This window comes from Chlorocebus sabaeus, chromosome 2, assembly GCF_047675955.1.
Source record: "Chlorocebus sabaeus isolate Y175 chromosome 2, mChlSab1.0.hap1, whole genome shotgun sequence".
NCBI classification, from domain to species: domain Eukaryota; kingdom Metazoa; phylum Chordata; class Mammalia; order Primates; family Cercopithecidae; genus Chlorocebus; species Chlorocebus sabaeus.
Window position 1 is genome coordinate 73,396,661 of NC_132905.1, and position 22,276 is coordinate 73,418,936.

The 22,276-nt window shown below is 40.4% G+C and overlaps 1 long non-coding RNA gene and 1 pseudogene across 6 annotated transcripts in view; one reads left to right on the forward strand and one right to left on the reverse strand.

The window, feature by feature from the left end:
• Positions 1-22,276, reverse strand: part of LOC103217608 (uncharacterized) — a 92,184-nt gene that overhangs the window by 67,763 nt on the left and 2,145 nt on the right. For 4 of the 6 annotated variants that reach the window (XR_012090610.1, XR_012090611.1, XR_012090613.1 and 1 more), the window contains exons 2-4: positions 19,863-20,174; positions 7,962-8,230; positions 665-7,015 (exon numbers count right to left, since the gene is read on the reverse strand). This is a non-coding gene — a long non-coding RNA (uncharacterized lncRNA). The remainder of the gene's footprint in view (positions 1-664; positions 7,016-7,961; positions 8,231-19,862; positions 20,175-22,276) is intronic. The other 2 variants (XR_012090612.1, XR_491126.3) reach the window with 2 other exon arrangements.
• Positions 6,866-8,981, forward strand: LOC103221019 (60 kDa heat shock protein, mitochondrial-like; annotated as a pseudogene).

Below are 22,276 nucleotides of genomic sequence, written 5' to 3' on the forward strand. Positions count from 1 at the left end.
GATCACTTGAGGTCAGGAGTTTGTACCAGCCTGGGCAACATAGGGAAACCCCGTCTCTACTAAAAATATAAAAATTAGCCAGGCATGGTGGCACGTGCCTGTAGTTCCAGCTACTCGGGAGACTGAGGCAGGAGAATTGCTTAAACCCAGGAGGAGGAGGTTGCAGTGAGCCACCATTGTGTCACTACACTCTAGCCTGGATGACAGAACAAGACTATCTCAAAAACAAAACAAAGCAAAAATCATCAAGGTATTTTTGTACTCTTCTTTACAAAATCCATAGTGTATCTTAGACTTCCTGCACATCTCATTACATTCTAGATACAATTCCAGGGCACAGTAGCTCCAGGTGGGGTGGACGGTACGGGTCTAGAGGGTGCTGGATTAAAGGGTTGGACAAACACTGCGTGAACACTACCAGTTCTCCCAGTCTTCAATGTGCCCATAGATGTCAGAAGATTAGTCTCTTATATCCACTTACATTTGTCTCTTTAGAGAATTTGACAACTAGTGTGTAAAGTTTAAATTGCTTTTAAGTTGGTATTAGTTGCACCATGTTAAGAAAATAAAATCAGTGTTGATTTGCTGTATTCTTCTCCTATTGCTACTATAACAAATTATCACAAATTTATTGGCTTAAAACAACACATATTTATTATCTTACAGTTCAGGAGATCAGAAGTCTAAAACGGGTTGGCATGGTTGTGTTCCTTCCGGAGGCTCTTGGGGGAATCCATTTCCTTGCCTTTTCCAGCTTCTAGAGGTGGCCTGCATTCCTTGGCTCAGGGCCCCTTCGTTCATCTTCAAAACAAAACCAGCAGCATATCATCCTCAAATCTCTCTGTCTATTTCTCTCTCCTCTGCTCAAACATCATATCTCCTACTCTTATTTCTGACTTTCTTCCTCCCTCATAGGATGGAAGTTGAACCCACCTGGTTAATCCAGGATAATCTTTCCATATCAAGATCTTTAACTTAATCATGTGTACAAACTCCCTTTTGCCATGTAAGGTATCATATTTACAGATTCTGGGGATTAGGATGTGAATATCTTTGGAGGACCACGGCAGACAGAATTGTCTACCACAGTGAAATAGGCTCATATGCTCAACTCAGATCTACAGGTGAGATTTTGTCTCAACACATCTAGTTATGACATAGCTATGGCAAAAACTAGCTATGCCCTAGATCAGTGGTCTCCAGCCTTTTTAGCACCAAGGACCAGTTTCGTGAAAGACAAGTTTTTCCATGGCCAGGAGGCAGAGGGGATAGTTTCAGGATAAAACTGTTCCACCTCAAATCATCAGGCATTAATTAGAGTCTCATAAGAAGCACACCACCTGGATCCCTTGCACGTGCAGTTCACCATAGGGTTCTTATGAGAATCTAACGCCGCCGCCGATCTCACTAATGCTCATTTACTTGCCACTCACTTCCTGCTGTGCAGCCCAGTTACGAACAGGCCACAGATGAATACCAGTCCATGGTCCAGGGGTTCGGGACCTCTGTCCTGGGTGACTATTTGTTCCAAGCAGTATTTTATACAACTAAAAATGTAGTGTAATAAGTATTAGACACATGCTTGGCTTTAATAAGTGAATGTGGCGGTTTCTAGAATTTAAATATATATGCTTAGGGAAAGGCAAGATAGTAGGTATATGAGTTGAATCTGGAAAGAAAGACTCTTCAGCTGTGTAGTACCTATTTTTTAAGCCGTTGTTCCAAATTTGCCAGGAAAAATCTTCACCTTCACACTCAAGTAATTAGTACCACATTTAGCATGGAGTATGCTTTGTCACAAGGATATGATAAAATTCTTTTATAAGAATTTACTCTTTGCTAAATACATGTGATGAAGTAAAAAACATCTTAAATCAACAAATATTTAATAAGAATATTATGAGGAAGGCACAGTGCCCAGTACAAAATATACCATAACTTAAACTATAAATTTAACTTTCTTAAGAATAACGACTACTTTAAAAATTTTCCTTCCTTAGCAAGTCAGTGCAAGGAAACTGTTCATGGATTCCACTGGAATACTGCCCTTTAATACTTTCTCTTCAATTTAATCTTATTTGGAGGTTCTATTTACACACTGAAAGAGAAAATTGAGGCAATAGTTCCAATTTTAAAACATGTGTTCCTGAACTGCCTGGATCAACATCCGAGTTTGCACCATCCCTGTGTGCTCAGGCTCCAAGTCTCTTGTCCTTGGGGGATGGACAGATACACCTTGACTTGTGATGGGGTTATGTCACAATAAACTAATTATAAATTGAAAATATCTTAAGTTTAAAATGCATTTAATACACCGAATCTACAGAATATCGTGGCTTAGCCTAAACTTCTTGAAACATGCTCAGAATACTTACATCAGCCTACAGATGGGCAACATCACCTAACACAAAGCCTATTTTATAAGGTGTGGAATATCTCATGTAATTTTTTCAGTACTATACTGAAAGTAAAAACCAGGATGACCGTATGGGCACTCCAATTAGAGTTTCTACTGAATGCTTTTCACTTTTGTACCATCATAAAGTCAAAAAAGCATAAGCGGAACCATTGTTAGGTTGGGGGCCAATTCCAATCCTCAGCTCATGCTGCAGTAACAAAATACCATAGACTGAGTGGCTCAACAACAGACATTTATTTCCACAGTTATGGAGGCCAGAAGTCTTCATGCACCAGCATGGTTGGAGCTAGATCCCTCTTTCTGGCTTGCAGATGGCCGCCTTCTCCCTGTGTCCTCACAATGGCAGAAAAAGAGACACACAGCAAGCTCTCTGGTGCCACTTCTTTTAACAGTACTAATCCCATGGTGAGGCCATGGCCTCATGACCTTGTCTAAACTTAATTATCTCCCAAAGGCCCCATCTCCAAATACCATGACATTGGGGGTTAAGGCTTCAAAATACGAATTTTACAGGGACGTAATTCAGTCCATAGCATGGAATATGCAGGACCTAGGCAAAAAAGGGCCTCAGGGTGATGGACCTATTCTGGCAAACTGGATCAGACTCAGCCCTTCAGTCATCCTCCAGCGTTCCTGGTGGAGGATGTTCTTCCAGACACCCCAGGCTGTGGGGAGAAGAGTAAATGTGATTACTGCTGAAAGCTCATTTCTCAGGTTCTCTAAATATGGGTTCAATGTGCAACCCTCAAAGGGAATTTTCTACCCAAAACTATAGCTTTGCAGCTAAACAATTATATTCTTGAAATGATGTCTAGGGAGACTGAGTTTTCTTAAATAACAAATCTAAGGAGAAACCAAATGCCTAGCTAGCAAGACAATTTTCTTGCCTAATTTTACTTTTTAAAATGTTTTTTACTTTTCTTGAAATAGAAATAAATAGGGTGAAGTTCTATAAGCCAGGGAAAAGATTCACTTACCGATTCTTGAACTAAAATATTACTGTACTGAAAAGAGAAGTAGATGATGAGTATATATATGACAATCACTTTCATGAAAACTCAGTTCTAGAAAGACACTAAATTTCATTTATTGTTTGTCTAAAGAGAAGGTGCATGCATAGTAATTAACGGACAAGATGGTCAAAAAGTAACTGTTCTAGTGCTTTATTCTGGATAGATGCAGTGTAATTATGATTCTTGTGAATTTCAGTAAAGCATGATTTAATACTACAGCAAGGGTGCCATTAAAGTGTGGGTATTAACTTTCCAATAATTTCTAGAAATTGAAATGGAATGTGTTTGGCAATAACATGACATTTTGACACCAATGAAAATATTTTATGTAGTTATGTAAGTGATAAAAATAAATGCTTTATAAAAACTTATCCAGAAGGACTTATAACTAGGAAAAACAATCATAATTAACAAGATTTTGTGAAGCGTGCAGCAGCCAAAGACAACTTTTAGACCAGCTGAAGGTGATGAGGTCATTTCTGGTCCTAAGTTCATAGAATGTGACCACCTGTAGAGGTTTTTTTTAACGCACTTAAAGGAATTAATTTTCCAAATATGGAGAAACTGAGAGAGTCTCCGTCTTTTACGTGACTTTCTATTGTGCCAATGTAATGGAATCAAATACACACTTCAGCTTTTTAAGCAGCTGTTCCTATGGTGCAGGAGTAAATGTGTAAACTCTACCAGTACCAGCTGGAAAAAAAGAACATGAATCTATTATTTCCGAATGTATTATGAAACCTAGATTTTGTTTCCAGGATAGAATGTGTCCAAAGCAACCAAATTAAGAGGAGGATTGTGAAATTATCCAGTGGATAAGGAACCACCTTGACATTTTGACTGGCTGATACAAACAAAGCTATATGGGCAGGTGACCCTGCCTCCTGTTGCATTTACTGTGCAGAGTCCACCACAATACTGAAGAGATTCGTTTTACTATTAACTGAGATCATTACAGCACAAGACTCTTAACCATAGTAACATCAAAAGAACAAGAAGCAATTTTATCCTTGAAAAATTGAAAATGAAAAAGACACAAAAGCGATTTATATGTCTTTTTCAAAATGAACATTACTGATCTCTAAATTCATAATGTCTACTGAGGATTTCTAAGTCAAATAATAATAACTATGATGATAGTAATAATAATAGAAGATATTTCACTAAAACATGCATATCTTTTGACTCTACGTTTAAATATAATTTTAATAAAATTCTATTTGTAAGCATTACCAAATAAGGACAAAAAAGTTTTAGTGTATGATGGTGTTTTTCAAAATAAAATTTATCTTTTAGAGAAGTTTTAGGTTCACAGCAAAATTGAGTACAAAGTACGGAGAGCTCCCGTCTATACCCTGCACCCCCTGACACACACATGTAGACAACTATCAGTCTCCTACAAGAAAGTGGTACATTTGTTACAATCAACAAACCTACATTTATACTACATTTATACGTGTTTATCATCCAAAATCCATAGCTTATTGACGTTTTATATTCTATGGCTTTGGACATGTATCCACCATTTTAGTATCATAAACAATAGTTTCACTGTTGTAAAAAATCCTCCATGTTCCATCTACTTATCTCTCATTCCTCCTTAACCCCTGGCAAGTACGGTTCTTTTTACTGTCTCTATAGTTTTGCATTTTCCAGAATGTCATATAGTTAGAATCATACAGTACATAGCCTTTTAAGATTGGCTTCTTTCACTTAGCAATATGCATTTAAGTTTTCCCCATGTCTTTTCATGGCTTGATAGCCAATTTCATTTTAGTTTTGAATAATCTTCTGTTTTCTGGATGTACCACAATTTATTTACCCATTCACCCAGAGAAAGACATCTTGATTGCTTCTAAATTTTGGCAATTATGAACAAAGCTGTTATAAATATCAGTGTGCAGGTTTTTGTGTAGACACAGGTTTTCAACTCCTTTGAGTAAATACCAAAGAGCACTATTGTTGGAGTGTATGGTAAAAGTATGTTTAGCTTTTGTAAGAAATTGCCCAGCTGTCTTCCAAAGTAGCTGTACCATTTTGCATTCCCATCAGCAATGAATGAGAGTTCCTATTGTTGCACATTCTCATCAACATTTGTTGTCAGTGTTTTAGATTTTGGCCATTATAATAAGTGTGTAACAATATCTCATTGTGGCATTAATTTGCAATTTCCTAATGCAATATCATTTTCAGGATCCTTACACATGCATATTTGCCATCCACATATCTTCTTTGGTGAGGTGTCTATCCAGGTCCTTTGTCTATTTTTTAGTGGGGTTGTTCCTTTGGTCCTTTGCCTGTTTTTTAGTGGGGTTGTTGCTTTTCTTATTGTTGAGTTCTAATACTTTGCATATTTCGGATAGCTGTCCTTTATCAGATATGTCTTTTGCAAATATTTTCTCCTACTCTATGTCATAGTGTTTTAAGTGTTGGTCAACCTTGAGCCTTTATAGAAACAAAAAACAATTTGAACAAATTACATGGTTGTAAAGCTTTAGAACCATTCTTGAAGATGAATTTAAAATGATCTATTGGCTGGGTGCAATGGCTCAAGCCTGTAATGCTAGCAGTTTTGGAGGCCAAGACGGGAGAATTGCATGAGCCCAGGAGTTTGAAATCAACCTGGGCAACATAGGGAGACTCAATCTCTACAAAAAAATTAAAAAATTAACCAGGTGCAGTGGCACATGCCAGTAGTCCCAGCTACTTGGGAGGCTGAGATGGGAGGATCGCTTGAGCCCAGGAGGTCAAGGCTGGAGTGAGCCATGATGGCATCACTGCACTCCAGCCTAGGTGACAGAATGAGACCCCGTCTCAGAAGAAAAAAATAGAAATAATGAAAAAAATTATCTATCTTAGATTATTATTTCAGTAACTACTGTGAAAGTTGTCAGAATCAAAATGGAGTCACTAATGTTAAACATACACACACACACACAAACCTGACATACCAAAACCAGACAAGAACACAATAAAAAAAAAAAGAAAACTACAGGCCAATATCCTTGATGAACATAGATGCAAAAATCCTCAATGGAATATTAGCAAACTGAATGCAACAACACATTACAAAGGTCATTTACCATGATCAAGTGGGATTCATCCCGGGGATACAAGGATGGTTCAGCATGTATAAATCAATAACAAGTGTGATACATCATGTCAACAGAATCAAGAACAAAAGGCATGTAATCATTTCAATAGATGCTGAAAAAGCATTCAATAAAATTCAACGTTCCCTTATGATAAAAAATGCTCAACACGTTGTGGGTAAAAATACACACAAACTGGGTATATATGACAAACCCACAGCTAACATCATACTCAACGAGGAAAAGCTGAAAGCCTTTCCTTTAAGAAATAGAACAAGCTCCCTCACTCACCACCGACAGCCCGTGTCAGCGTGTGCAAGCCCTGCCACCACCCTGCAGAAATGCTTCAATTACCTGCAGTCTTTCGTCAGATGAGAGCAGTGCCGAGGGTTCTGGCTCCTCATCTCACTTGGGTTTATGCCAAAGATGTAAAATTCTTGGTGCAGATGCCTGAGTCTTAATGCTTCAAAGTGTAGACCTTTTACCCACTGCTGTAGCCATTACAATGGGGCCAAAGGGAAAAACAGTGATTATTGAGCAGAACTGGGGAAGTCCCAAAGTAACAAAAGATGGTATGACTGTTGCAAAGTCCATTGACTTAAAGGATAAATATAAGAATATCGGAGCTAAACTTGTTCAAGATGTTGCCAATAACACAAATGAAGAGGCTGGGGATGGCACTACCACTGCTACTGTTGCCAAGAAAGGCTTCAAGAAGTTTAGCAAAGGTGCTAATCCAGTGGAAATCAAGAGAAGTGTGATGTTAGCTGTTGATGCTGTAACTGCTGAACTTAAAAAGCAGTCTAAACCTGTGACCACCCCTGAAGAAATTGCTCAGGTTGCTACAATGTCTGTAAATGGAGACAAAGAAATTGGCAACCTAATTTCTGATGCAATGAAAAAACTCAAAAGAAAGGGTTTCATCACAGTAAAGATGGAAAAACACTACTGATGAATTAGAAATTATTGAAGGCACGAGGCCAGGTGCGGTGGCTCACGCCTGTAATCCTAGCACTTTGGGAGGCGGAGGCGGGCAGATCATGAGGTCAGGAGATTGAGACCACCCTGGCTAACACGGTGAAACCCCGTCTCTACTAAAAATACAAAAAATTAGCCGGATGTGGTGGCATGCGCCTGTAGTCCCAGCTACTCGGGAGGCTGAGGCAGGAGAATCGCTTGAACCCAGGAGGCAGAGGTTGCAGTGAGCTGAGATTGTGCCACTGCACTCTAGCGTGGGTGACAGAGCGAGACTCCATCTAAAAAAAAAGAAAAAAAATTATTGAAGGCATGAAAGTTTGAGGATGTATTTCTCCATACTTTATTAATATATCAAAAGGTTAGAAATGTGAATTCCAGGATGCTTATGTTCTACTGAGTGAAAAGAAAATTTCTAGCGTCCAGCCCATTGTACCTGCTCTTGAAATTGCCCATGCTCACCATAAGCCTTTGGTCATAATTGCTGAAAATGTTGATGGAGAAACTCTAAGTACACTCATTTTGAATAGGCTGAAAGTTGGTCTTCAGGTTGTAGCAGTCAAAGCTTCAAGGTTTGGTGACAGTAGAAAGAACCAGCTTAACAGTATAACTATTGCTGCTGGTGGCGCACTGTTTGAAGAAGAGGAGTTGACTTTAAATCTCGAAGATGTTCAGCCTCATGTCTTAGGAGAAGTTGAAGAGGTCACTGTGATCAAAGATGATCTTATGTTCTTAAAAGGAAAAGGTGACAAGGCTCAAATTGAAAAACGAATTCAAGGAATCATTGAGCAGTTGGATGTCACAACTAGTGAATATGAAAAGGAAAAACTGAATGAACGGCTGGCAAAACTTTCAGATAGAGTAGCTGTGCTGAAGGTTGGTGGGACAAGTGATGTTGAAGTGAATGAAAAGAAAGACAGAGTTACAGATGCCCTTAATGCTACAAGAGCTGTTGTGGAAGAAGGCATTGTTCTGGGAGGGGGTTGTACCCTACTTTGGTGCATTGGTGCCTTGGACTCATTGACTCCAGCTAATGAAGATCAAAAAATTGGTACAGAAATTATTAAGAGAACACTCAAAATTCCTGAAATGACCATTGCTAAAAATGCAGGTGTTGAAGGATCTTTGATAGTTGAGAAAATTATGTAGTTCCTCAGAAGTTGGTTATGATGCCATGGTCAGAGATTTTGTGAATATGGTGGAAAAAGGAATTACTGAAACAACAAAGGTTGTGAGAAGTGCTTTACTGGATGCTGCTGGGGTGGCCTCTCTGTTAACTACAGCAGAAGTTGTAGTCACAGAAATCCCTAAAAAAGGAGAAGGACCCTGTAATGGGTACAATGGGTAGAATGGGAGATGTTATGGGAGGTGGCAAGTTCTAATTATTAGAATAGTGCTTTACTTCAATTAATGAACTATGGCAGGAAGTCCAAGGCAGTGTTCCTTACCAATAACTTCAGAGAAGCTGGAGAAAATGACTGAAGAAAAGGCTAGCTGATGTTCAGGAAATCACTATAATGATCAGTTACTGGTTTCAAGTGACAAATATATAATGTTTGACTGCTGTCATTGTCTATGCCTACAGATAATTTATTTGTATTTTTGGATAAAAAGACATTTGTATATTCCTAATACTGGGTGCAAAAGCCATGTACCAATGTACTGCTTTCAACTTAAATCACTGAGGCATTTTTAATACTATTCTGTTAAAATCGGGATTTTAGGGCTTGCCACCACCAGAGGAGAATTTAAGCAGCCTTTCTGTGGAGAGTGAGAATAACTGTGTACAAAGTAGAGAAATATCCAATTGTGTGACAACCTTAGTGTAATAAAAATTTGTTTAAAGTTAAAAAAAAAAAAAAAAAAAGAACTGGAACAAGACAAAGATGTCCGCAGTCGCCATCCCTATTCAACACAGTACTGGAATTCCTAGCCAGTACAATTAGAAAACAGAAATAAATTAAGGGCATCCAAATCAGAAAGGAAGAAGTCAAATTATCCTTGTTCACAGACAACACGAGTGTATAATTAGAAAACCCTAAAGACTCCACAAAAAAATGTTGGAACTGATAAATGAATTTAGTTGGAACTGAAAAATGAATTCTAAGTAGAGTTGCAGGATACAAAATAATCATACAAAAATCAATAGTATTTATATACACTAACAGCACATGCTCTGAAAAAGAAATCAAGAAGGCAAACCCATTCACAATAGCTACATGAATTATAAAATACCTAGAATACATTTAACCAAATAAGTGAAAGATCTATCTTAGAAAAGCTACAACACACTGATGAAAGAAATTGAAGAGGACATTTTAAAAATGGAAAGGGTTCATGACCAGACTGGCCAACATGGTGAAACCGTGTCTCCACTTAAAAAAAAAAGGACAAAACGCTTGAACCTGGGAGGCAGAGGTTACAGTGAGCTGAGATTCCACCATTGCACTCTAGCCTGACTGACAGAGTGAGACTCCATATAAAAAAAAAAAAAAAAAAGGAAAGATATTGTATGCTCATGGATTAGAATTAATATTGTCAAAATGTCAATACTACCCAGAGCAATCTACAGATTTAATGAAATTCCTATCAAAATACCAATGACATTCTTCACAGAAATAGAAAAAACAGTCCCCAAATTTACATGAAACCACAAAAGACTCTGAATAGCCAAAGGAATCCTGAGCAAAATGAACAAAGCTGGAGGCATCACACTACATGACTTCAAAACATGTTATAAACCAATGGTAACCAAAGTAGCATGGTACTTGGGGAAAAACAGACACATAAGGCTAGGTGCAGTGGCTCACGACTGTATTCTCAGCACTTTGGGAGGCTGAGGTGGGAAGATCACTTGAGGCCAGGAGTTTGAGACCAGCCTTAGCAACATACTGAGACCCTATGTCTACAAAAAAGAAAAAAAAATAGCTGGGCATGGTGGCGTGTACTAGTTGTCCCTAGCTGCTCAGGAGGCTGAGGCTGGAGGACTGCTTGAGCCTAGGAGTTAGAGGCTGCAGTGAGCTATGATCACGCCACTGCACTCTAGTGTGGGTGACAAGGTGTGATCCTGTCAGAAAGAAAAAAAGACAGAGAGAGAGAGAGAGAGAGAGATGAAGGAAGGAAGGAAGGAAGGACACACAGAACAATGCAACAGAATCGAGAACCCAGAAATAAATCCATGTATTCACAACCAACTCATTTCTACAAAGGTGCCAAGAACAAACACTGGGAAAAAGACAGTGTCTTCAACAAACGGTGCTGAAAAACTAGATAACCCCATGCAGAAGAATGAAACTAGACCCCTATCTCTAAGCACATAGAAAAAGCAAATCAAAATGGATCAACGACTTAAATCCAAAACCTTAAACTATGAAACTACTAGAAGAAAACAATGAGGAAATGCTTCAGGACATCAGTCTGGGCAAAGGTTCTTGAGTAAGATCTCAAAAGCACAGGCTACAAAAGCAAAAACAGACAAATAGGATTACATCAAGTGAAAAAGCCTTTGCACAGCAGTGACAATCAACAAAGAGAAGAGACAGCCCATCTACTGGGAGAAATTATTTGCAAATTATCCAACTGACAAGGAATTAATTACCAGAATATATGAGGAGCTCAAACAACTCGACAGCAGAAAAACAAATAATCCAATTAAAAATGAGAAAAATATCTGAGTAGATATTTTTCAAAAGAAGACAAATGGCCAACAGGTATAAAATAAAATGCTCAACATCACTAATTATGGAAAAAATGCAAATCAAAACCACAACGAGATATCCTCTCACCCTAGTTAAAATGGCTTTTATTAAAAAGACAAAGAGGCCGGGTGTGGTGGCTCAAGCCTGTAATCCCAGCACGTTGGGAGGCTGAGGTAGGTGGATCATCTAAGGTCAGGAGTTTGAAACCAGCATGGCTAACATGATGAAACCCCGTCTCTACTAAATATACAAAAATTAGTTGGGCATAGTGGTGGGCGCCTGTAATCTCATCTACTCTGGAGGTTGAGGTGGGAGAATCACTTGAACCTGGGAGGCGGAGGTTGCAGTGAGCCGAGGTTGTGCCACTGTACTCCAGGCTGGGTGACTGAGTGAGACTCCATCCCAAAAAAAAAAAAAAAAAAAAGAAAAGAAAAAAAAGACAAAGAATAATGAGTGCTGGCAAGGATGTGGAGAAAGGGGAACCCTCATACACTGTTGGTGGGAATGTAAATTAGTACAGTCACTATGGAGAACAGTTTAGAGGTTCCTCAGAAAACTAAAAATAGAGCTACCATAGAAGACAGCAATCCCACTACTGGGTATATACCAAAAAAACCAACGCATCAAAGAAATATCTGTGCTCACATGTTTATTGTAGCATTAGTCACGATAGCCAAAATATGGAATCAACCTAAGTACCTATCAATGCATGAAGAAACTGTGGTATGTATACACAATAGAATATTATTCAGCCACAAAAAAGAATGAAATCCTGTCATTTGCAGCAACATGGGCAGAACTGGGGGTCACTATGTTATGTGAAATAAGCCAGGCACAGAAAGACACATATTGCATGTTCTCATTCATACGTGGGAGCTAAAAAAGTGGATCTCATGGAGGTAGAGAGGAGAAGAATGGTTACCAGAGACTGAGAAGGATGGGGGAAGAGGGAATAAAGAGAGGTTGACTAATGGGCACAAAAATATAGTTAGATAGAAGATACAATACATAGTGTTTGGTAAGTCAGTAAGGTTGTCAGGGAAGCAGGAGCCCAGGATGACACCATCTTAAGTTCCACTTCATTTTGAGACTAACCAGGCACCTTCCTTGCCAGCCATGACCCATGGTCATAAGATGTTTACAGTTGAGGAAAACCTACAAGGACGCACTCCTACGACAGCAGAGTCTAGATGTCCCAATACTCATAACAATGTATGGTTTCAAAATAATTATAGTTATGCTTTACTTACACACTAAAATGTCAAGAATCATTTTCCTTAAATCAACAGTATAATAAATTTTGTCATGCTGTCTGCTCACCCACATGTAGGCACAGCTTAGTTTGGCCTTTACATAGACAAGACCCCTACATAAGAAAAACTTAAAGACAGTACATGCCTCTGCTTGCTTTCTGAGGATGCCCTACTCTATAATGAAGTAGCTTTCCATAAACTGTATCTTCTCACTGTACAACCTTAGACTGGTGCTACATTTGTTATTGATTTTCGTAGCTAAGGATAATCATTTCAAAACATTTACATAATCCTCCTCATTTTTACTTTAAAAACTTTTCTTTCTTTCTCTCCCTGAATACATACAGTTTACTGTGGTATGCAAATTCATGTAGCAATGCTCTATTCCCAAATAAGCATTGTTTTCTTTTAGAGAGCCTAGAAACTTTCTGTTTGTTATTTATCTTAACAACACAAACCAACTTGAAATTAACTGGACTCCCTACAGAATCCTGATATATCTAAGAAAGACTTGGAATCTAGTCAAGGTCGGTACTAACCCTGAATATCGTGAAGAGAGCTGCAACTCATAGTTTCTATTAAAATGCAAACCAGGTGCTAAATGTTTCTCACTAGACAAAAAAGGAGGCATATTCTCTCTCACACTGAAAGAGGCTTGGACCAAAGCCTTCTTAAAAGCAGAAATATCCCTTATTATGTTATGTTATTATGTTACTAGGCTCTATTACCTCTAAGAAACATTAAGTCTCACTAGAAAGATGAAAGTAAAATGACTGACTGAGCACATGCTCCTACCATCATAGCACCAAAAACCACAAGCAAGCATGGAACCAAATGACCTCAAAATAATTCATTTGAAACATCTCTTCAATAAGAAGTCATGACTGTAACATACTAGAAAATGCAGGGAATCCACATGTACCAGAGAGGGTTCCATTGCATACAACAGAATCTACGCTAGTTAGTTTAATCTAAAGGGAATTTATTACAGCAGAGGTTCCCCAACTCCAAGGCCATGGACTGGTACCTCCTGTCAGATCAGCGGCGGCATTAGATTCTCATAGAAGCGCAAACCCCATTGTGAACTGCACAGGTGAGGGATCTAGGTTGTGCACTCCTTATGAGAAACTCATGCCTGATGATCTGTCACTCAAATCACTCCCTAATGGGATCCTCTAGTTGCAGGAAAACAAGCTCTGGGCTCCCACTGATTCTACATTATGGTGAGGGTATAATTATTTCATTATATATTATAATGTAATAAATGAAGTGCACAATGAATGTAATGTGGCCGGGCGCGGTGGCTCACACCTGTAATCCCAGCACTTTGGGAGGCCGAGGCAGGTGGATCACTTGAGGTCAGGAGTTCGAGACCAGCCCAGCCAACGTAGTGAAATCCCACCTCTACTAAAAACACAAAAATTTGCCAGGCATGGTGGTGCGTGCCTGTAGTCTCAGCTACTAGGGAGGCTGAGGCAGGAGAATCGCTTGAACTGGGAGGCAGATGTTGCAGTGAGCTGAGATCATGCCACTGCACTCCAGCCTGGATGACAAAGCGAGACTCCATCTCAAAAACAAATAATAAATAAATAAATAAGTAAAATTAATTAAATAAATGAAATGGGCTTGAATCATCACAAAATCAACCCCCCTCCCCATGGTCTGTGGAAAAACTGTCTTCCACAAACCAGTCCCTGATGCCAAAAAGGTTGGGGGCCGCTATATTACAGCAAAGCCAAAGTGTCTCACAATCACTGAGAGGTCTAAAGAAGACCTACTTTGGGCTATACTTTCAAGAACATTTCCTAAAGCCACGCTGCAGAACTGAGCTTCTGGCCCTGCCACAGTCAGGAAACTGTGGAATCAGGTATCAGCTGCTGCACTACAAGCTCCAGACCAAAGCCACTTACACCACCCGCCATCCACAGCTGCAAAATGAAGGAGCTGCGTGCAGGGGATTCTCCTAATTGGATCTTGCCTCAGATTTCCTTTTGAATACAAATTTAAATTTCTCATACCAGAAACAGAGCTCGGTCACCCTTGACACAGTTTTCAGTTCTACAACACACCTGAATGGCTCAGCCAGTGGCCAGTGACAACAACTTAGAGACATCCCTCCCACCTAGCTGACCGGGCCCCTGTTCTCCCATTGTTTCCTTTAAATGGACCGTTCAGACATCAGTTTGTGAACTTAAAGTGGCCCATACCCCATTTCCTTATGTATACGGCTGATAACCACATGCTTCTCTCTTTTGCCTGACTCTTCATTCTGGCCTTGCATGACCCAGGGATGGAAGAACCCTCGTGACTCACTACACCCTCCTTGCCCAGGTTTTCTATGTAAAAATCTTTGAACTTGTTTCTTATTGTGGTGGTGTATTAAACTTGTGCATTCCAGGGCTGGGCATGGTGGCTCATGCCTAAAATCCCAGCACTTTGGGAGGTGAGTGGATCACTTCAGGTCAAGAGTTCGAAAGCAGCCTGGCCAACATGGTGAAACCCCATCTCTACCAAAAATGCAAAAATTAGCCCGGCCTGGTGGCGGGTGCTAGTTGGGAGACTGAGACACGAGAATTACTTGAACCTGGGAGGTGGAGGTTGCAGTGAGCCGAGATCATGCCACTGCACTCCAGCCTGGGTGACAAAGAGAGGCTCTATCTCAAAAAAGAAAAAAAAGATGAATTTGTGCCTTCCATCTGAAGAAGTAGGAGCTGCCCTGGGCTGGGATATTTCTGGAATGCAGGGGAAAACATAAGGTCAGGCTCCCAGTGCCAGAGCCATGGCCAGGGAGGTGTAAACTGGACATGGGTCAGACATGAGCCACCAGGGCATGTGCCAATACAAACAAGCATCCTCTGTAAGGGATTCCCTGGTCAAGGGTCAGACAGCCAGGCATTAGGCTATTTGCCGGGTAAAGGAATTATCCTGAGAAAGGCACACACTGTAAACACCACATCTGGCTCCCTCCATTTCTGGTTAGGGCAGGGTTGCTAGCCACTCTGGTACCAGAACCCCAGTTTAACTGGGAGTTTTCAAAGCAGTATGCCCTGCCTCTCAACACTCATGAAGCCAGAGACCCAGCACTGAGGAGTCTCAACACCACAGCTCTTTCAGAAAAACCAACTCTGTCGGCAGAAATAGTGGAGGCAAAAGAAGTCAGCCTCTACCCGCAGTGTTCCGCCTCTGCCTTCCAAAACCCATGTGGCTGCAAAGGATAGGTGGGACCCTAAATCCCATCTAACAGCAGAGCTTCAAGGGCATGTCAAAAATGTAGTTTTCCAGCCTCAGTAATTTCGGCAGGCATACGTAGAAGGAGGGTAGAAAAGATACTGAGTGAGGTTACATAGGCTCCCACCCATCCTGAAAAAAGAGCAGAAAGGATATGACTATCAGAGGAAAGCGAGGAGTGATTCCAGGAGAACTCCAAGTGTCAAGGCCTGTGGACACCAGGGTCTCGAGGTAGTCCTGGAGTAACCACCAGGGTGACTGTCTCCATCAACATTACAGCGGTAGGTAGGCTGCCCGAACTCCCCTCTTTGAGTGGAGAACAAAGACAGAACGGAAGAATTGGTTATGAGTGTTGGGTCAGAGCCATGCTTAGGAGGAACAGAAACTCTCCTTCTCTAAGAGAAGTTGCTGGTATGTCTTACATGGCAGCACAATGCCCCCTTGTCTGAAATCACTGGAAGCTGACTGTGGTATGCAACCACCTTCATATTCAGGCCAACACAGCCTCAATGACGAAGATGAACATGCAGCCAGGAGTTAAACATCTGAAGTGGACAAACACCATGAAAGAGAGGTATACAGCTTAATGAACAAAGGAAATCACTTAACACATTAGAATTTATGCAGCAGACAAATGAAAACTTTGAAAATTTATAAAAACTTAGAGATATGAGAATAGATATTGCATCCATGAAACAAGATGATGATGATGATGATTATTATTTTTTGAGACCGAGTCTCGCTGTGTCACCCAGGCTGGAGTGCAGTGGTGCGATCTTGGCTCACTGCAACCTGTGCCTTCTGCATTCAAGTGATTCTCCTGCCTCAGCCTCCCCAGTCGCTGGGACTACAGGCATGTGCCACCATGCCCGGCTAATTTTTTGTAGTTTTAGCAGAGATGGGGTTTCATCGTGTTAGCCAGGTTGGTCTCAATCTCCTGACCTCATGATCTGCCCACCTCGGCCTCCCAAAGTGCTGGGATTACAGGTGTGGGCCACCGTGCCCAGCCTATTTTTTTTTAAATATTAGAAAAAAAATGTACTTACCAAATAAAAATCCCAATAAATAACCCACAAAGTAGAGTATACTCAGTTGATGAGATGACGTGCTAGCTAGAAGCCTGAATTTCCCTCAAAATGAAAGAGAGGGTAGTGGGTGCAGTGGTGTGCTACCCAGATCCCCTTGTAGGGACCAAGGCACTCACTCTACCATATATTGGCTGTTGACAGGTCACAGCTAACTCCCTCTCTAGGTATTCTCCTCAGGAAAGAAAGCTTCTTTGCCCAGGTAATATCCCCTCCCAAAAGTACACAAGACACTTCACTTGGATTTAGGACAATCTGAAGTGTCAGCCCAAGCCCAAAGCTCCCAGCAGGGTCAGGCGAGGTCGTTGTTGCAATTAGATCTCAGCTCAACTTCTCCCTGTACCCTGCCCCGCTTCTCTCTCCACTGGCTGCATGCAAATCTCCACCTGAGAGTCTGTTTCTGGGTAGCCCATCCATCTAAGATAGACAGAAAGAACGAAAACAGAAGACATCTAGGTATTTGTCCTTCTGTCTAATCGGATTTCTAAGAGACAAGAACAGAGAATGGAGGGAAGGGAAAATCAAATAAAACTATCAAAGTAGATTTTCCATCAATAAAAGAGACTGATCAGATGAAACAGGCCCACCAACTGTTGGATAAGATGAAAAGAAAAAATACATGTATGCATATACGTGTTATATTAGCGTTCTCCAGAAAAACAGAACCAACAGGATGTGTGTATACACAGAAAGAGATTTATTTTAAGGAACTGGCTAAGGTGATTACGGAGGCTGACAGGTCTCAAGATTTTCAGGGTGGGCCCGCAGGATGGGGGCCCAGGAAAAGCCAATGTTGCAGTTCAAACCCAAAGGCCATCTGCTGCAGAATTCCCGAGGTCAGGAGATCAAGGTCATTCTTTGGTTCTACCTAGGCCTCAAAGTGATTGGATGAGGCCCTCTCACATTATAGAGTGCAATCTGCTTTAAAGCTCACGAATGTAAATGTTAATCTCATGTAAAAACACCCTCACTAAAATATCCAGAGTGTCTGACCACATGTCTAAGTGATGTGGCCCAATCAAGGTGATACATAAAATTAAGCATCACACATATACATATACATCTACTATGAGACTTTCAGAAGACCAAAAATAAACACTTCCAGGGTGGAAAAAAAACAAAAAAAAAGATAAATTATCTACAAAGGAATAAGACTGAATTGGCATGATATCTCATTGATACGGAAGGGCTGGGCTCCTGGCTAAAGCTCGCCCTTAAGCCTGGAACGTGGCCCTAAGTGAAAGCAGCTGACCTCGTTTTCAAATGCCCAAGTGTTGCCTTTTTGGCCTGCCACACCCCTATCTTGTGCCCATAAAAGCCTTTAGTTGGCAGAGCAACACAGGCAGCTGAGTAGCAGGGATACAAGTGGCTGAGTGGCGAACAGAGAAGCAACGGAGTGTTGGAGACTACAGATAGATGTGGCTAACTGCAGACAGTGTGGCTTCAGGGAAAGATCTACAGGTAGATGCCGCTAACTTCAGACAGTGCAGCTTCAGGGAAAGATCACCTTCTTCCCAGTCATTCCTTTTCCAATTTCCCGTCCCGCCCCCCATCCGAGAGCCATTTCCATCGTCCAATAAAATCCTCCACATACACTACCCTTCAATCTGTTCATGTGACCTGATTCTTAGACAAGAACCCGGGTGCCAAAAAGGCAGGGGCTTGGATGCTGCTGCAGGGCCTGCACAGAGCCTACTCTTGCCACAGAGGAGCCACCAGCCAGTTCCAGTGTTCACTCCCTCCGGTTCCCACACCCGCTTGCTTGCATGCTCCCTCTTGCAAGGAGTGGCCAGCAGCATGCTGAATGAAACAAGCCATTCCAGTTCCTGCCCATAAAGGGGGTCAAGGGAACTATCTCGTCTTCTCATCAACAGCAACACTGAATGTTAGGAAGACACTGGAGAATTACCTTCAAAGTTCTGAGGGAATATTATTTTCAACCTAGAATCCTTAATACACAAAAACTGTTTTTTAGGTTGAGGACTTAAATAAAGACATTTGGGATATTACTCTCAGAAACAACTAGCAGAGTATGTATTCCAAACCAATATAAGTCATAAGAAAAAATATGGCATACTATAAAACTGTGGATCAGAGAACTATTAAAATAGGTATATATTTTTAAAAAGCCAGGTGCATTGGCTCATGCCCATAATTCAGGAGACTTGGGAGGCTGAGAGGGGAGAATCAGTTGAGGCAAAGACTTCGAGACCAGCCTAGGCAACATAGCAAGACCCCATCTCTAAAAAAATAAAAGAATAAAATAACATACGTAGTTAAATTAAATTAGTTAGTTGTTTTTAAAAATTAATAAGCATCTCCAAAATTTTCAGATGATCTCAACCTGGAAGGGGGGGTTAGGGGACATTGGAAAAAAAAGAGAAATAAAAACATGCCAGAATTTTTATCTTTATTAGGAGAAGATGTGATGCTGACCAATGGCAACACTAAGAAAAATGTGTGTGTGTTTCAAAGTTTAAGTGTGACTGACAGTGAAAAAAAGACAAAGGCAGATTAGGAAAATGGAAACAAAAAGAAGGCAAGATTGTATCCTTAATTTCAAGCAAATTAATTTCAGGCAAACTGAATACACAATACAAACACAAAGGCAGATACTTCATAGTAGGCATAATCTTCAGTCAACATGTATCAATCACTCCAACTGGCATAGCATTGAAATTAAAAAACCCAAAATCTATCGAGAAATATAAGTAGACAAACTCTCTAGTATGAAAAGACTTTTATTATAATTATTATAAAAAGTTAATTCACCTTATTCAGGCCATAAAGATCAAATAGATACAAAAATAAACAGAATTCTAGAAGACCTAAAATCCTAAGTAATAAGGTAAACCCAATTACTAAAGTCTATACTTTGAAACCAGAAACCAGAAAATAAACTTTTTTTTCAATGGCAGAGAGTAGGAAAGATATTTCTAAGAACAATACAAGAATGATAAACAAACACAATAAAGTAGATTGAATAAATATTTCCACCAAAAAAGGTTAATATCTGAAAAACTGTTAATATCTGGTGGAAAATACTGTAAATATAACCAAAAGATAACATACTGGAGGAAAATAATTACCAATACTTACATGAGAAATTTCCATGTAGCAGAAATTGTGTGTTTATTGCCTGGCATCCACACCAGCAACACAGTTTTGCTTGGAAACATCATGCTGGCGATGCAGCTAAAGTGAGACCTCAGTCTCAGCCCTGAGTGGGGCAGATCATTTCATCTCCTTAGCCACAGGATTGATCCACACATGAGCACATGACTCATCTGGGGCCAGTAAGAAAGAGTAAATGGCAGGACTTGCTGCAAGCAATGGTAAGACTCTTCCATTGAATTCGGTGGTGTGAGGATATGAAGATGCAGCCATCTTGCTACCACAAGGAGAGCCAGCCTGAAGGTAAAACAGCAAAGAATAAGTAAATCCAAGAAATAAACACCAGAGACATGTTTCAGTGCCTAAGTAAATTGGATAGAAATAATCAGAACGCTCAATGTCTTTAAATGTATTGGTGGAGAGGGGGTGGTAACAATTGGAAGAGACTTTGAGGCTGATTTGCGATATATTAGAAAACTAAGCAAATGAAAAAGTAGCTATTACTAGATCATTGTGGGTTGAGTTGTATTTCCTGAAGAGACATTTTGAAGTCCTAACCACCTTCTCTACCACCACCACCACCACCACCACCCTCAAAACTGTGAATGTGATCTTAAATATAGTAGGGTCTTTGCAGATGTAATCAAGCTGAGATGCTACTGGATTAGGGTGCCTCCTAACTGCACCCTAATGCTTGTAAGGATACCAAGGAGAGAGAGATCCTTACAAGGAGAGAGAGTCTTGGAGACACAAAGACACAGGGGGTAAGGCCAAAGAAAGATAAAGGCAGAGATGGGAGCTCCGCTGCCACAAGCCAAAGGCGGCCAGGATTGCTGGCAACCAACAGAAGCTGGAAGACGAAAGGAAGGATTCTTCTCTTCATCAAGGGGCACGGTCAGGCCAACACCTTGATTTCAGATTTCTAATCTACAGGACCAGGAATAAATGTCTTTATTTGTTTACCCAGTTTGTGATAAGTTGTTATGGCATCCCAAGAAACTAATAATTATTAACTTCAAGGAAAAGCAAAAAGTTGTGCAAGAAAGCAAACGTAACTGGTGTAACACATGGGGGTCAGATTTCAGTAGCATTTATATAGGCAAAATAATGTTTTAAAAATAATACAATTTTTTTTTTCTCACTCTGTCATCCAGGCTGGAGTGCAGTGGTGTGAACTTGGCTCACTGCAAACTCCACCTCCTGGGTTCAAGCAATTATCATGCCTCAGCCTCCTGAGTAGCTGGGATTACAGGTACCCACCACCACACCAGACTAATTTTTGTATTTTTAGTGAGACGGGGTTTCACCATGTTGGCTAGACAGGTCTTGAATTTCTGACCTTAAGTGATCCACCCTCCTTGGACTCCAAATGTGCTGGGATTACAGGTGTGAGCCACCATGCCCGGCTGAGAAATTTTTTTTTTCTTTTTTTCTTTTTTTTTTGAGACAGAGTCTCACTCTGCAGCCCAGGCTGGAGTGCAGTGGCGCGATCTCAACTCACTGCAAGCTCCGCCTCCCGGGTTCCCGCCATTCTCCTGCCTCAGCCTCCTGAGTAGCTGGGACTACAGGCGCCGACCACCAGGCCAGGCTATTTTTTTTTGTATTTTTAGTAAAGACGCGGTTTTACCGTGTTAGCCAGGATGGTCTCGATCTCCCGACCTTGTGATCCACCTGCCTTTGCCTCCCAAAGTGCTGGGATTACAGGTGTGAGCCACCGCACCCAGCTGAGAAATTTTTTAGAAAACCATGGTATCACATTGTGAAGAAAGGGAGAGGAGACTGGCAACATATTGGTCTGCTGGATTCAAGAGAATTATTCTTACTTCCAGTCATAGAAATTCTATAGATAATGCTTAATGTTTGAAAACGAAGTATTATTACAAGCTTAGTATACAGAGATATGGAAATGAATGGCAAAAGACACAGCTAAAAGTTGAAGGTGGTCCCCTCTGAAGAATGAGACATGAGAAATTGGATGTTGAGTGCTAGAAAATACTGCTTTTTCATAATAAATTTTGTAGAACTGTTTGCCCTATTAAACTATGTATGTATCAACTTTGACAAAAAATAAAGGCAAAACTTAAGGTAAAATAAGCAAAAATGAATAATTTACAAAGGAAGAAACAAAGGAACACATGCCCAACATCAGTTAGCTATGAGATCAATTTAAAATAAACAAAAATAAGTTTTATAATATTAAATATCAAATCTGCAATCAAGAGGTAGGAGTATAAATAAGTAAAATGAGTTTGTAGAAATACCGAAAATCTGCATACACTAAAACCCAGCTCATCCACTTCTAGGTTGACACTTAGGAAACTTGTACAACATCAGGAGAAACTATATATAAGAAAGTTAATCATGGCCCAGCGCAGTGGCTCATGCCTGTAATCCCAGCA